General features: G+C 42.9%; 1 long non-coding RNA gene across 12 annotated transcripts; it reads left to right on the top strand.

Moving 5' to 3' along the window:
* The first annotated feature begins 1,936 nt into the window (after window positions 1–1,936).
* Window positions 1,937–6,419, top strand: LOC125544323 (uncharacterized). Of its 12 annotated transcripts, none has more exons than XR_007299416.2 (8): window positions 1,937–2,166; window positions 2,266–2,338; window positions 2,439–2,549; window positions 2,659–2,836; window positions 3,763–4,583; window positions 4,868–4,957; window positions 5,775–5,927; window positions 6,021–6,419. It is a non-coding gene; the product is annotated as an uncharacterized LOC125544323 (long non-coding RNA). The 12 variants fall into 12 exon arrangements; XR_007299419.2 differs by having other exon boundaries at window positions 2,659–3,951; window positions 4,520–4,583; XR_007299420.2 differs by having other exon boundaries at window positions 2,659–3,951; window positions 4,520–4,593.
* Window positions 6,420–17,508: the final 11,089 nt, after the last annotated feature.

Genomic DNA, 17,508 nt, shown 5'->3' with positions numbered 1-17,508 from the left:
TTTGCCGGACTGTTAGACTATGAAGATACAAGATTGAAGACTTCGTCCCGTGTCCGGATGGGACTTTCCTTGGCGTGGAAGGCAAGCTTGGCAATACGGATATGTAGATCTCCTCCCATTGTAATCGACTCTGTGTAACCCTAGCCCTCTCCGATGTCTATATAAACCGGAGGGTTTTAGTCCATAGGACGAACAGACAATCATACCATAGGCTAGCTTCTAGGGTTTAGCCTCTCCGATCTCGTGGTAGATCTACTCTTGTACTACCCATATCATCAATATTAATCAAGCAGGACGTAGGGTTTTACCTCCATCGAGAGGGCCCGAACCCGGGTAAAACATTGTGTCCCCTGCCTCCTGTTACCATCCGGCCTAGACGCACAGTTCGGGACCCCTACCCGAGATCCGTCGGTTTTGACACCGACAATTAGTCTCGCGTGGTGGGTGACCAGAGGCTTATTTGGCGCTTTGTTCAATATTTGGGAGCAGAAGCATTAACGTTTTCGGTTCTCTTGAATTGAACTTTCAGGATTTGTCAAACTTCACAAATCTTTACTCTTGAGAAGCCTAAAACTACGATTATTTTGGAATGGAGGGGGTACATTTGAATATACATTGTACACAAGTATATATAAATAATATGCAACTTACCTCAGTTCATGCATGGTTCCAGATATAATCTCCTTGGTTGCAAAAAAATAGTCAGACATGCGTATGAATATATAGCATATTCAAACGCACAACGAAGATTGATGCCCCCTTTTAGATCTGATTTACAAATGACATTATCTCGGGTTCAAATAGATGAATGCACTTCCTATGAATTCGAATCTTCGAAACCCCCTTTATTTTGAATTCAAGATGTATTCTATTTCATAGCTAGCAATTTGGAATATATCCATATAAGTGACAAATGTATAAAGTGCTTCACACTAACAACATGGACTGCACTAATTAATGTTTATATATGAATTGCAAAAGCAATGCATTGCCTGTATTTCAAACCGCTCTCACTCTATGGATCCATAATATGAAATAAACACATGCAGATGTTAGAATTCAATAGAGTATGGGTGTCTGATAGACCAATTTTCGTTCATACGCAAATTACAAAATTCATGATCTCATCCAAAAATAATAATGCCATTTATATTTTAATTTAATGCGTAGAACCGCCTTTTACACGTAGATGCACTATGCCTCAGCCCGTTCTCACAAACGTGTTATATATCTCTTTATCTAACGCATAGGTGCACACACTTTATATACATTGGCATTTCTCTTTCACACATGCTCACAATCTCTCCCGGGGTGTCTCACGCACTCTCTCTCTCTTTCTGACTACTATGTACCACTCTTTTCACTAATCTCAGTTGGAAAACACTATTTCTCTCACATGCATATATACACATGCACGGTCTCTAATAGCCCTCTATACACACATATATGTGCCTATATCTTTAGGCCTCTCTCGCACACATTGCCCCCCCCCCCCCACAGACACACCTCTCTCTTAGTAGTTGGCAGATATGATTCCATCAGATCATTCGGTAGGATATCCCTGAATGTTAGGCTGGATGCTAATACGAGGCAAAGTTTTACCCAAGTTCGGACCCTTGCAGTTGAGGAAAAAGCCTACTCCTGGTACTATATTAGTGATAGGGGTGTGTACAAAGTACACATGAATACCAGACATTGTGCGTGTGTATACTATCGACGAACTAGCCCCATGCTTCTATAACATACTCGGGGCCTAGGGTTACAAATCTATATCTATATCTATACCTATACTAATTACAGACTCCCAAGTAATTACCACGTTAATCAGAAATTAGGAACCGTCTATCTTGTGAGGCTGAGTTATAACGGTTTAGATTAGCTAACAAAAGAAAAAACAATAGATGATAGAATAATCAGATTCTAATCTCAATATGAAAAGTATTCCACCGTCCCTTCCTTTTTCCCCTCTCCCCACGATGGAAAGTATTCCACCCGTCCATCTCTTTCCCCCATGGAAAACCAAATATCTTGCCCACGGTCCCTTCCTCTCCAATCTTTCTCTCTCAAATCTCTCTACCCTAGAAACCAAACTAATACAGAGCAAGCGCGGCGATGGATCTAAAAAGCATATGGGGCCATGGATCTAGCGTTCCTGATCTAGATCAGGTTCGTTCCTCAATCTATTTTGCATTTTTTTGCTGATTTGTCATCCAGAATATTAATTTGGATTTAGATTTAATAATTTTGCATCTCTATTTTGATCAGGTTGTCCTCGAATTCACCCTAATCACGATTTGGATCAAATCCTCAATCTTTTGAAGTACAATTTCTGGATCGGGTTCGTTCCTCAATCTATTTTGCAATTTTTTTGCTGATTTGTCATCCAAAATATTAATTTGGATTCGGATTTAATTGTTTTGCATCTCTATTTTGATCAGGTTGTCCTCGAATTCATCCTAATCACGATTTGGATCAAACCCTCAATCTTTTGAAGTACAATTTCTGTATGCCTTATGGAGATCGGACCGGAGCACAACTATGCCCATCAGGTGTACTTATAATTAATATATCTCTTGACTATATACGACTACCTCGGGATTCACAAGTCGTCTAACGCCCTAGCCTGGTTTCCCGGCCACATCTCTCATGGGAGTATAGGCAGCCCTTGCACAAGAGATGCCGGAGAAGCGGGAGTAACCCCATCGCATGTAGCTCAGTATGCGTGGCATCCAAGAAGCTGCTTCGATCGCAGACTACATGCTCAGGTCCATGGCATAGCATATACATCATGTACGTCATGGATGCATGCATAAAAGCAAGCTAGGACGTCAGACAGGTTAGTATTCATTGGGGCATCATATGCCGTGATAAACTGGTCAATGCAAGTTAGCAAACCGTCTGAGGAAAAATAGACAACTGATGGGATCTCAAAGATTGAAGATACTGTGATTCAGATTGAGCGAGTACATCAAAAGGAATTAAATGAGTACAAATACCGTGATTCCTAATATTTACAACTCTTGGAATATACAGGATAGAAAATTTTAATTTTAGACTACGGGGTGAGAAGGTCAACAATATTAACGTGGATTCTTTTTGTCGTGTTGTCATAGTAACATCAACAACTGTCTGATATTTGATTTTTGTGTATTTCATATTAAAAGGATGTAAGTATTGTTATATGCGTATATTTATTTTATAGGAAAGTTAATATCAGGTGCATACAGAGTAGTCGATGTTATCTATAGGTGCATACAGAGTAGTCGTTGTCATCTGTAGGTGCAAACAGAGTTTATGTGGATTTGAATATCATCAGCTAATCGTGTCCCTTTACTTCTACTATGAAGATGGGGTGAAACATAAATTGATTTGCAAACAGGGGAAAGAGAGACCAAAGTAAAGATTTCACAGCTCCTATGGAGATGAGGTGCTAATTTGCTGTATGAAAAAGCATAGTCTGGAGGAATACCAATTGTAGCACTAAATTATTATATGCACTGAACACCGAGCAGAACTCTATTGAAGAATGAAGATGCATGCTCTTAGCTTATTTCCTTGGAATAATGATGTACGATGCTTCCATTTGATTTTGATTTGGTGTAAACATATAGATACAAATCAATACGTTAATAGCAAATCCATATGCCATGGAATAGAATTTATGTTTGTAGATGATCTATGTTAGGAGCTCCTTCTAATTAAAAAGTTGTTGAGTAAAGCCAACAGATGAGTAACTCCTAGATTATAATTTTTTTATTCCAGGTTAAATCTAACAAGAGACATCACCAACCAAAAACCTAACAACTCATCAACTTAGTTATAATGCTATCCTAACTGTTAAGAGACATAATAACTAAAGAATATACAAATTCTCATTGGGATGAGCTCTACAAACAGCTGGTACATGACAATGTATGTGTGCTGGAATGAGAAACTCACACACTGCGAAAGGTACGGCCTCTGATGCTATGGACTCTGATGTTATAGAAGCTATGATTTGTGATGCTAATCTTGCATGTTCAGACCTGCTACGATCAAATTTGCTCAAATTATTCCGTGGTGTATTAAATAACATGCCCTTTTGTAGTTTGTTTTGCTGACATATATAAAATTTCATTTGGGCCATTCGTTACAGTACTTCAATTATGTGTTCTTGAGCGGCGATTAATACATTAATACCGAGGGAGTCCTCTATCCAGTGATTTTGTCGTACGTAATATTATCTTACACAAGTTACTATCAATTGTATAATTTGATCAGTGTTGTATTCAGTTAGAAAGGAATTTCTTTTCAGTGACTACCCTTCCAAATTTTGTACCAATAATAGTTGTCTTTTGTAAAGATATTTCTCTAAATATTTTACTTCATGATCAGTGGTCTAGCTGGCACAATTCTCTAATATATTATATAAATCATTTTAACTTTTCAAAGTGACCGGATTCTATATAGATTGTTGGTTATTGTGTGCTATAGTTGTTTTAGTAGTGCTCGCACTCATTAATGGATGATTTTTTTACAGACCTCTCCTTCAATACTTTTTTAATATGGTGATGAAATTCCAAAGAACAATTCTTATGCCCATGGTATGACCTGGTAATTTCCTTAGTAAGGAGATTCTCCTTATCAGTAGTGAAATCTTAGGTTGTCTCTAAACTAGAAAGAAGAAACACATGATGGTGCTGCATAGGACCTCTCAGCTTTCCTTTTTGGGAAAATTTATTAGGTGGCACATGTATCAAACTTATAAGACATAAGTAATATTTGTCTGCTTATTTTTGTACCTGATTCAGAATTACGAACGCATTAAATAAATTGTATTTTTTGGACATGGAATATCTCAACTAAGAGCCTTTCACAAAATATGCAGGGCACTGAGTAATGAGTAATGCAAGCTTGGGTCTTGGTAGTGGGATAAATGGAAAATCATATCGATTAATAACTAAATACAAAACTAAATGTAAGTTTCTATGATTTCCAAGTTTGCAATCTCTTCCTGATTTTTAGTCGTATAAGCTCACAAAAAGGATGCACATAGAGTCCAATAGTTCAGTCATCTATCTACACACATGCCTTATATTTTATGCAAAAAACAAGCATAAGAAAATAATTGAGGTGAATGCGCCAAAAGAAATGAGATGTCATATTTTTTTGGCTTATTACTACCTCACCTTATAGAAAAGTTAAAAATTTATAGTAACTTTAGTGTCCATTCTTTTTACAATCAAGTGGCCACAAAATGTTTGTTCCTCTATTTGGTTCTTACATTTCATGTTTCATGTTACATTTTTCTGTACCAATACTTTTTTGTTATATTTTTGGATTATTTGCCTATCTAAATAAGTTAGGTAACACAATATACAATTTAAGACTCTTTGTGGTACAGTGTATTCATCTATGAACCATTGAAAAGTCTAATTGTTCATTAATTTTTTTATCCTATTTTGGGAAGAGATAAAAATGCCTTTTGTGTGTTTTCTTTCAATACTATAATTGTGATTTGATGTACCTCTGAATTTGGATCATTTTTCTTAGCATTTAGTATGACAAAATTTACATTCTTCTTAAGTAAACCGAAATTTGCATGTTTCCTTTCGATTGGTTCAAGAGACTGATATAATAATTTAGTTTATATATCTAAATATTGTGTATCTAATAAATGATTTTAGTACCTTTATCTTTAGGTGTTGTACAAAATGCTAGGACTTGCAAATAGATGGGTTGACGACTATCGTCTATGATGCTTATGTTCTTCTGATTGATCTATCTGGTAACAGTTGCAGGTTGGCCGGCGAGCGCTGGCACCAACCAGAGGATGCATTGGCGCACAGAGAAGTGCCAGTTCATGCCGATGAGCGATGATTGTCAATGGAGATTACATGTGGCTGCGGAAGCATAAAAAGCATGGTGATAAGAAAGGATTGATCAGGGTAAAGTACTAGCATTGAAGTTTTTGTATTGGCTCTTAATTTATTTGCTTTTTAGTAGATATATCCTTGATTCTTGAAGAGAATTTTGTGCAGTTTGTATTGTCTGACGCATTTGTGCAAGAACCAAGTAATTGCTACAGTGCCAGTTAGGTTGCTCTGGGAGGACTTCTTTCTGCCATAAGGATTAAAGCACCTTGATTGATTCATGGAGGACGCACCAAACAAGGATTATTTACTACTGGATCTACCGGCCAGAAAAACAGAGCACACGCCCGTGATTGCCCAAGTCCGGAAGGGACAAGCCCGTGATTGCCCAAGTCCGGAAGGGACAAGGCCACTATGTAATATATATCCCAGTTAGCTCCAACGCTTAATTTCCTGTGCCTCCTGATGTTATTTACTAACTAGACTTAGGAATGTGAGAAACGTCATTTTGTAATATGCCTTGCTGGACCAAGGTCTACATCTATATTCCCTTATGTTTTTCACTTACGTCCTTTTCTTCCACACATTTTTATGGCATTCCGAGCAAAAGAAAAAAACGAGGGTGCTTTTAAATTACAAGCAAGAAAAATGTATTGACAGTATCCGTGGCTTATTTCTTCTTTGCTACCCAGATTTTGCTGCATCCAACATGACAACCCCAAAACATGATCAATGCATGCTAAACCAAATATGCAAAGCCGCTGCTTGCAAAACATGATGTATACAAACACGTTGATTTATCAGTCTATTTTTGTTTGTGGGTGTAATTATGGTTTTGTTGTTGTACTCGACAACTATGTTATTCTCACCTGTCTGCCTTCATGTTGTTAATTAAGATTTCACCCATTCTTAATTACTTTCATGCCCCTTATCAACAACATTTTCCTAAAACTACAAACCGAATCCATATAATCTCGCCTCTCACAACCTTTCCTTTCACGTACATTGTTGTCATAGAAAAACAGTTCTGAAATAAACAGTTTGGTTCCTCCAAATTTTGTAGCTCATAAAACTGTAATGTGGAGAGTAAGTCAATAGAAATCATTACTGAAAGCATCATGGTAGGCATGGGTGCATGAACACTTTAATTGGTAACTTGGAAATTCTATATGTCATATGTAATCTCTACATGCTTACCTTGCAATAGTGCCACTATCAGCTTTAAAGCGACACATTACATCTAATGATTTTTACCAGCCTCTTCTCTTATCTACCAACATTTCTCAATGATATACATCCCCCAAAAATATATTATTTTATATTTACAATCCAAAATTCATGATGTATTTAAATTCAAAATAACTTTGCAAATGAATATTTAATTATAATAATATAAACTTTATTGTGCTTAAGTGTAACCTAAAGTGGATAGCCCGTGCATCTGCACGGGTTGACGACTAGTCATATATAGTCGGCTTATCACCAGTGGGGATAGAGTCCTCCACGACTCTGGTAGCTTCGTGTTGTACGCCGAATCCTCCACATGGGTCTTCGTATAATGTGTCTTGGTCCAACCTATGTGGCGCAGGATGGAACCGACCCATGAGTCCTCATGTTGACCCACCACAACTAGAAATGATGTGCCCACCCCAACTAGAATGATGTGCCCACCACACCACACACGCAATCGGCCACTAAGAAAATAAGCATATACAATAGTACAATGTTATACATGAAAGTTAATTGCATGGTGCATCCAAAAATATTTGTTCTGCATTGTGAATGTTTATATTTTCTCCTAAAATATTAGTCACGGGAAAGAGAAACAAAGGGCATATCTCTCCTTGTCTCCACCGGACACCCCCTATTTCTACACCACTTTCACGTATGCACACAAACTATCTCTCGGCCCTCTGAAAGTATGCATCCCCATGACACATTCACGCATGACGGTCACTGTATTTCAAGAGAAAGCACTATACGGTCGGTGGACTTTAGAATATGCTCATTACGGTCACCGTATATATTCTCGTGGTGATCATACGGCATCTAGCTCACGATATGTCTCCGTATTTTGTTGATGACATTGACGGACATTGTATTTGATGCGTGCTCCGTATTTTGTTGATGACACTTACAGTCATTGTATTTGAAGCGAAAGCATGATATGGTCATTGGACTTCAGAATAAGATTATCACGGTCAGCACATACATTTTGTGGTGCTAACCAACCTATGGTTGGATGGTTAGGAGGACAGTGGTTTCTCGATCCCACCAGGGTTAAAGTCCTGGTGCTCGCATTTATCCTGGGTTAATTTCAGTATTTTTCCGGCGATGTGCGTTCAGTGGGAGGAGACGTTCCACTCGACTACGAGGCACCTATGGTGACTTCGTAAAATCTCAAGATCATATGCTGGCTCACTCTCTCGAAGGTTCTCATAGGGGTAGGGTCTGCGTGTGTGCGCTTATAGCGGTGAGTGCTTGCACGTATATATGAGCGCTTGCATCTGTACCGTGTTACAAAATACATGTCATGATTATACCGTCACTGGCTCACCCGTACAACTCCGTATTTTGTTGATGTCACAACCAATTGACCAGCCAAACGTTCCACGTGACGCGTAACCGTGGGGTCCACTTGTCAGCGCGTATATGAAAGAAATAATGGTAGTTTGATTCTGTAATGTGTTAATAAAACACATTTTAGGTCGATCATACGGTCACTGGCTCACCATACAGCTCCGTAATTTGTTGATGAGACGATCAATTAACCAGTCAAACAGTCCACATTCAGCAGCGCACATTACCATAAGGCCCACCCGTCAGCGCGTATATGAAGGACAAAAATGGTAATAAATTAGTGGTCGGTGGGGATTCGAAGTCATGAGACCTCTGGTTGGCAGTCGCCAGCGGTGGGGGGGGCGGTGATTGGGCGGTGGCGTGGGGATCACCGGAGAAAAGCTCGACGCGGGGGGGGGGGGGGGGGGGACTAGAGGGATGGCCGGGGCGGCGGCAGCCCGGCGGTGGGGAGGGGTTTCGGGGCGGGCGTGGCCGTGTGGGCTAGCCGCGGGCGGCGGCAGCCGGCGGTGGCTGGCGGCTCAGGGGGTGGAGGTTGTAGATAAACTACGGGCCCTTGATTCCGTATGCAACGGCTGGAAAATCTACTGACCAGAGATGAAAAAGTCAGTCGACTGACGTGTAGCCACACCCGCACATACACATGCACGCACGCAACACTCGCACGAACACACGCATGCATGCAGGGGTGCAACACTGACACGTACACATAACGAACACACGCACGCATGCCCTGGCCCACCAAAAGTTCCTCTACCGTGTCCTGACTGCGTTGGGTCACTGGCATGCAGGCCATGTACCCAAAGAGCCCACACGTCAGTGGAAGAACGGTGCAATGTCTTACGTCAGAGTCAAGGGCGCCACTCGATGCACGCCTGGCTGAACATGCCTCCTTGCCACATTCAAACGCCTCCATGAAACCCGTGTGGAAGCAAATAAACCCACTCTGGACACACGTCCGTTCATGACCGGGCCAGCATTAAACACAACGCCGGCCGAGCTCCTCCCGTCCGCCATCTATTTAGTCTCCTATTTAAACGAGGCCAAACGTTGGCCAAGAATCGCACCCCCTCCGCCGCTCCCCTGTCTCCTCCTTCACCATTTTGTCCACTCTTAAAATGGCTTACGAAGAGTAGTTATCCCGCATCCAAACTGGCTGGGTGGCCCGCCGAGCCCGCCAGATACGAGCTATGTAGCTCGTTGATCCACCTCCCTCCCCTCGCCCAATGGAGCTAGTTGCCGCCCCAAGACGGCGCGTGGTTCAGTAACTCGCCGCTCTTGGCCAGCTCGACAAGGAGCGGTGCACGGGCGTCGTCACTGCCGTCCACGCTGCCGCCTCGTATCGCGCCTCCTGTGTCTGCGACCGCGTCTCCCGTTTCTGTGGCCGAGACTCCCATGCCGGCGGCCGCGCCATGCAAGCAGAGACAGAAGCCGGGTGCATGGAGAGCGACGAGTCGGTGGACAGCGCCTCCACGTCCGCCGCCATCATCGAGGAGAAGTAGAACACGGGAGGCCGCCGCCGCTTGGGTCTCATGAAGGCCACCGTGGAGGCGATGCCGACATACACATCAGGTGTCTTGCTGGATCCTTCTGTTGCGAGGACCTTCTTCGACCCCACATGGGCTCCACGGAAGCGGAGAAGCCCCCTTCCACCATCATCTTGGGCATTAGCCAACCATATCAGTTGGGTAGCGGGGAAGCGAGCTGTCCTTTGCGCTGAAGCATATACCTTCGGGACTCTCGGCAGTCCGGTGATCGTGCTGCCGGACATGAGGAACACAAATGGATCGGCGGGCGACCATTAAGGCCAGGTATTATATACCTGTGATGTCCAGAACTAGCACCGCTTAGTTGATTTGAATGTAATGAAATTCGTCATGTTTGTATGAAAATCTGGTATTTTATATGAATTCCGTCATTGTTTATGAGAAGTATCGCCGTGTTTGCATGAATTTCATCTGGTTGGTTGAGTTCCTGTCAGAATGTGTGCAGCTACGGTTGGATGGCATAATATGCGGGTGGGGGACGTGCACAAAGAGAAGAGGTGCACGCACGGCGCACGTACTCTCGTCTCTTTCCCAACCACACCTGCGCGGGTACACGGTGGACCTCATTTCTATACAAGAAGGCAGCCCACGTGGTAATTTGACACGTGTAGTGGTTGTCCTCTTGATGGAGGATCGTCTACCACGGGTGAACAAACAAATTGCGACTTGATCCGTCATGTGGGGCCTACCTTAGAGGAAAGGTTCTATACACTTGAGATGCTGTGTACGTATTACGTACTTTTGATGTGTCCCGTCAACTCGTAGAACGAGGAGAATCTTTCTTACTACGCCGCCTCCCCCGCCCACGGGCGCCGCGGCTCACAGGATGAGGTGAAGATTGCTTACTAGAAACTACCCCCGTCTTGGTTTATTGGTCCACATTGTATATTGTGTCAAATTTTGACTATAGATTAAACTAACAAAATGTTCATGCATGTTACCCAAAATTATATCATTGAAAACTATGTTGAAATATGAATCCAACGATATAATTTTTGTTGACATGCATTAACATTTGGTTAGCTAAATAGTTGTTCAAAATTTGGCACTAACTACAAAGTTGACCTATAAACCAGGACGGAGGTAGTAGTACTACGCCTTACGCCTGCTCCCTCGCCCACGCGCGCGGTGGCTCACAGGACGAGGAGAAATTTTACTAGTCCCTCCATTTACTCCTCGTCCCTACCTTGGTTAGAGAGATTATCATATTGTTTGGAATATATGTCTTTTAGTAGTACTCCCTCCTTTCCAGTTTATCGCTCAATTCCCTTGGAGTAGAATATAGGAGTAGTACTACTATAGCAATTTCCTTGGAGTCCGTGGTGCAACAAGCTACCCTAGGTTATGTTACTACTCCCTCCTTTCCATTTTATGGCTCAATTTCAAAATCTCTCCAACCAAGGTAGACGGTGAGTGGTGGAATTAATTTTGTAGTTTGCACAAGTAATGTACGCTCATTTTTCTCAAGAAGTTATGTTTACCGAGGCATTAATTGGAACGAATGCATGGATGACCATTAAATTTCCATGAACTTCTACATGCGTTGGTGAGTTTTCTCTTGTCAATGCTTGCATCAAGTGATTTAACGCACCTCGAAATCCAACATGTGATGGTACTACTACTACTAGTAGAATTGAGACTTATAAAATGGAAAAATGATTTTTTAGACGAGCCCTATAAACCGGAAAGGAGTGAGTAGTAAGTAGTATACTACCTCCATAGTGGGTATGTACTCTGTAAAATCAGATTTTCCCAAAACTAAGTTGCCCAACCTTTATTTGCTTGTTTCCCTTCCTGCCTCGTTGCCTCGAACAGACTATGCCAAACTCCCCTGCCCGCCGCGCGGGAAAAGACCCGCCCTCGCCCTTTTTTGGCCCGGGTTTGTATCGATGGATCGCGCGAAGCGACAAAAACCAAGCTATGTATTGTACTCCTCCGTCGACGCTCGCTTTCATGAATTCTGTAGTTCCTCTCGCCGACATGTGGGACATATAGCAACCGGGTCAACGTGTCATGTACCAAATAACAGTGCAGAACAGTAGGGGGACGCACCCCAGTCGTACCGCCCCAGTAGTAGTAATGAGCAATGAGACGTCAAATCACAATGCCGCACCTTCCTAGACAGACGAAGCAACCATTATTTCACACTCCGCTTCGCCATCATCTCCTTCAAGAAACCCACGTAGTATTGCTTCTGCCATTGTTCTGCCTCAAGAGGGACACGCGCATCGCCTTGGTACATCATGACACGTGGGACTGCATGACAGGCCATGCTCCCCTGCCCATCGCTCGGTAAAATCACCTCATTTTTACTACTTCCTCCGTATCAGTTTACAGGGCATGCATGTCGTTCTAGGTTGAGAATTTAACTGGTTATATATGTGATGAACAATATATGTTTAGAAACTACACCCGCTTAAGAATCGAATGATATACTTTTTGTGACATAGTAACTCATATTAGTTAGTCAAATGGATGACCGAGAACTACGTGTGCGCCCTATAAACCAAGACGGAGAGGGTAGTACAGTATGTATCTTTTTAGATCAATATAGTTGGGATTCACCAAGGAGCAAAACCAAGTGGTAGGCTGCTCCTGTCGTGTTGGCGTAGCAACTCAAGCAGGGTCAGTCCACACACGAAGTGGTGACACACTTAACAGGACCCCTTCGGCCGACATGTGGCTCATCCACCATCTTGTTCCATGTGCGATGCACCAAATTACAGTTCGGAGCAACGGTTGGACTTGGAGGCACCCTGGTCGTAGTGCCGCAGTAGTAGTAAATGAGCGATGAGGGGTCAAATCACAAAGCCCCACCTTTCCCGCATTAAGCTGGACGGATGAAGCAACCATCATTTCACTCTAGGGCGCAAGAGCATAAAGAAAAGAGAAAACCAATGATGTGTGCGGCAGCTACCTAAGGCACCCTAGGGTAGGGGCCTCCACTACAAAACCATTTTTTAAGCGCCTACACTACAAATCTGCTTCTCCCTCATCCTCTTGAAGAAAACCGATGATGCGTGCGGCGGTAGGGTTTGTAGGAGTACTACGGTGTGCGGGGCCACGTCGTAGTAAACGGGAGATGGATTGAGTTCGAGCCGATGCCTTAATATGTGTGGGCCGCTTGGTTTTATGGGAACGAGGCAACATTTTGGGTTCGAGGACCAGTGGAGATATACGTACAAAAAATTGTGGACGTAGGTTCGACCAAAAGGCAACGATGCATGGGCCCTGCATTTTGATATACCCGCGGCCGCGTGAAATTTGCTACTCTACTCAAAACTATTAAGGTACACATGCATTGAATGCATGAGATTTGGAAACCAAATTATGAATAGATACACATTATAGCATGTAAAGCTTTGAGTCATATACGCATGATGTAGATGTTCATTTAGTTCTTATAGTTAATCTCATTCAAAATCAATTAGTTTTATAAAAAGGTTAAGATTCATGGGATTGTGCATTGTAAAGCATAAAGTAAAAAACAAATAATGGCAATTCATTTAGAAAAAAGTTTGGGCAATTATGATACGGAAGATTCTAGAAAAAAGGAGAAGTGCTTGTGTTTTGGGAAAGCATGCACGGCCCACATCTCTTATTGGTTGATATGTCACGAAACAAGAAACGAGGAGAGAGTTAATGTACCGTGCCAAAGTGTTTTGGGATTATTTGGTTTTAGTAAGATGACTCACACACCTAGATGGAGGGAGTACAAAGAGAAAAAATGAATTGCATTTAAAAGAATGACATTTCTAACAACAATGTGAATGTGAACTACATATGTGTGCACGTGACCAGCACGTACATTGTCAATGCAAATTTAATGCAAGAAATAACTTATGAGTAACATGCATGAATTGATGATGTGGTGCTTGCATGCATAGAGTAGAAAAAACGATGTGATTTATGGCTTGCATGCATGACGTGCTCTTGTGCCATAGTTGCATGTCTAGGAAAAAAGCTACTAGTGGGTTGTACTAGCTATTTAGGAATAGAAGATATATACATGGAAGTTGTAGGGAAAGAGATGACATGTATCTCAATTCCCATGAGTAGGAATTGGAAAAGAGATGTCATTTGGTTCACATCATAGGAACTTTTCTATTGAATCTAGAGATGACATGTATCTCAATTCCTACGAGGAGGGATTAGAAAAGAGATGTCATTTGGTTCACATCATAGGAACTTTTCTATTGAATATACGCTAATGTTTATTTTCCTTTGAAATTATGGGAGTATAGGAATCCATTCATATGAACCAAGTGGCTCTAAAGCTATAAAAATGATATCATGTTTATTTCCTTTGAAATGTGGAGTATATGAATCTATTCCTATGAACGATTTGGCTCTAAAAGAAAAATCCTATAAAAATCATATCATATAGAGTTCCTATGATATTTCTCCACACCAAAGGATGGTTGAAATTGCTGCAGGTGATACGACGGTCTTTCTTTGTAGACTCCTCCCACATCTTTATAGCTACCTCTTGAAGATGAATGAAATGATATATACTAGGTATTCTATATGTGCATTTTGGTACACGAAAACTTGGTAAAAGTTTGCGACGTTCGAATTTTCAATAAAGCTATATGCACTGCATTTTGGAACGGAGGGAGGAGCATACGATAGTTGCTAACACTCACGTGGAAGATTTGTGTGTAGGAGGAGTGGCTGCTCTGTTAAATAACATGGCAAAACTGACACTGTCGGATGACGATCTAACGGTTCTTACGGCGTTCGGCAGGAAACGGCTTGTGGCGAACGTTCGTCGGATAATGATTTACGGACACATGCATTGCATTGATACGTGCCCCCTCTCTCTCACGCACACACGCACCCTCACGAGTCACGACTCTCCCGAGTCCTCTCGCACCCACCGCCTATCTGCAGGTAGACGTCACACACATATGTGCTCTTCACACCCTACCCTCGGAACTTCTAAAAAACAAAAGACGTCGCGCACCTTTTATTTTAGCTCACACGTCACACACTTATACTATTACTCTTGTGGCGAACGTTCTTTGGGCATAGTGTCGGTGTCAAAACTGGCAGATCTCGGGTAGGGGGTCCCGAATTGTGCGTCTGATGTTGGGGATCGTTGCAGAAATTTAAATTTTTTCTACGCATCACCAAGATCAATCTATGGAGAAACTAGTAACGAGAGTGAGAGGGGAGTGCATCTTCATACCCTTGAAGATCGTGACATGGAAGCGTTACAAGAATGCGGATGAGGGAGTTGTACTCGTAGCAATTCAGATCGCGGTTGATTCCGATCCAAGCGCCGAACAACGGCGCCTCTGCGTTCAACACACGTGCAGCCCGATGACGTCTCCCACGCCTTGATCCAGCAAGGAGAGAGGGAGAGGTTGGGGAAGACTCCGTCCAGCAACAGCACGATGGCGTGGTGGTGTTGGAGCAGCATGGTACTCCGGCAGGGCTTCGCCAAGCGTCGCGGGAGTAAGAGGAGGTGTTGGGGAGGGGGAGGGCTATGCCTTGGATGTGGGTTCCACTGCCCTCCCACCTCCCCTCTATTTGGGGCAAGGGAGAGGGGGGCCGGCCCCCTCCAGATGGATCTAGAGGGGGGCGGCGGCCAAGGGGGGAGGCTTGCCCCCCAAGCCAAGGGGGCGCCCCTTTTGGGTTCCCCCAAACCCTAGGCGCATGGGCCCTAGGGGGTTTGGCGCCCAACCCACCTAGGGACTGGTTCCCCCTCCATATTCAGCCCATAGGGCCCTCCGGGGCAGGTGGATCCCTCCCGGTGGACCCCCGGAACCCTTTCGGTGGTCCCGGTACAATACCGATAAACCCCCGAACACTTCTGGCGACCGAATAAGGACTTCCCATATATAAATCTTTGTCTCCGGACCATTCCGAAACTCCTCTTTACATCCGGGATCTCATCCGGGACTCCGAACAACATTCGGTACCCACGTACAAACTTTCCCTATAACCCTAGCGTCATCGAACCTTAAGTGTGACCATAAACCATTCACCAGCGGAGCATGACCATAAAACATATCTCTCATATAAATAGAACAACCATTATTCTCGGATTTAAATGAGTAGCCATCTCGAATTAAACGAGATCCTGATACAATGTTCATGCTCAAAGCTGGCACTAAATAACAATTATTGAGGTTTAAAACAAATCCCGTAGGTAAATGTAGAGGTAGCGTGCCGACGGCGATCACATCGACCTTGGAACCATGCCTGACGCGCATTGTGACCTCGTCCTTCGCCAGTCTCCGCTTATTCCGCAGCTCCTATTTTGAGTTACAAATATGAGCAACCGCACCGGTATCAAATACCCAGGAGCTACTACGAGCGCTGGTTAGGTACACATCAATAACATGTATATCACATATACCTTTGGTATTGCCGGCCTTCTTATCCACTAAGTACTTGGGGCAGTTCCGCTTCCAGTGACCGTTTCCCTTGCAATAAAAGCACTCGGTCTCAGGCTTGGGTCCATTCTTTGGCTTCTTCCCGGCAGCTTGCTTACCGGGCGCGGCAACTCCCTTGCCGTCCTTCTTGAAGTTTGATGTCTACTACACAACCTTCTTCTTGTAGACGTTGTTGGGCCTCCAAGTGCAGAGGTTTGTAGGACAGTAGCAAATTTCCCTCAAGTGGATGACCTAATGTTTATCAATCCATAGGAGGCGGAGGATGAATATGGTCTCTCTCAAGCAACCCTGCAACCAAATAACAAAGAGTCTCTTGTGTCCCCAACACACCCAATACAATGGTAAATTGTATAGGTGCACTAGTTCGGTGAAGAGATGGTGATACAAGTGTAATATGGATAGAAGATAATAGTTTTTGCAATCTGAAAATATAAAAACAGCAAGGTAACTAATGGTAAAAGTGAGCATAAACGGTATTGCAATGATAGGAAACAAGGCCTAGGGTTCATACTTTCACTAGTGCAAGTCCTCTCAACAATAATAACATAGTTTGATCATATAACAATCCCTCAACATGCAACAAAGAGTCACTCCAAAGTCACTAATTGCGGAGAACAAACGAAGAGATTATGGTAGGGTACGAAACCACCTCAAAGTTATTCTTTCCAATCAATCCGTTGGGCTATTCCTATAAGTGTCACAAACAGCCCTAGAGTTCGTACTAGAATAACACCTTAAGACACAAATCAACCAAAACCCTAATGTCACCTAGATACTCCAATGTCACCTCAAGTATCCGTGGGTATGATTATACGATATGCATCACACAATCTTAGATTCATCTATTCAACCAACACATAGAACCTCAAAGAGTGTCCTAAAGTTTCTATCGGAGAGTCAAGACGAAAACGTGTGCCAACCCCTATTGATAGGTTCATGGGCGGAACCCGCAAGTTGATCACCAAAACATACATCAAGTGAATCACGTGGTATCCCATTGTCACCACAGATACGCATGGCAAGACATACATGAAGTGTTCTCAAATCATTAAAGACTCAATCCGATAAGATAACTTCAAAGGCAAAACTCAATCCATTACAAGAGAGTAGAGGGGGAGAAACATCATA

This window comes from Triticum urartu, chromosome 3A, assembly GCF_056163025.1.
Source record: "Triticum urartu cultivar PI428250 chromosome 3A, HENAU_Tu73, whole genome shotgun sequence".
NCBI classification, from domain to species: Eukaryota; Viridiplantae; Streptophyta; class Magnoliopsida; order Poales; family Poaceae; genus Triticum; species Triticum urartu.
This window is presented reverse-complemented; position numbering and strand designations above follow the sequence as displayed.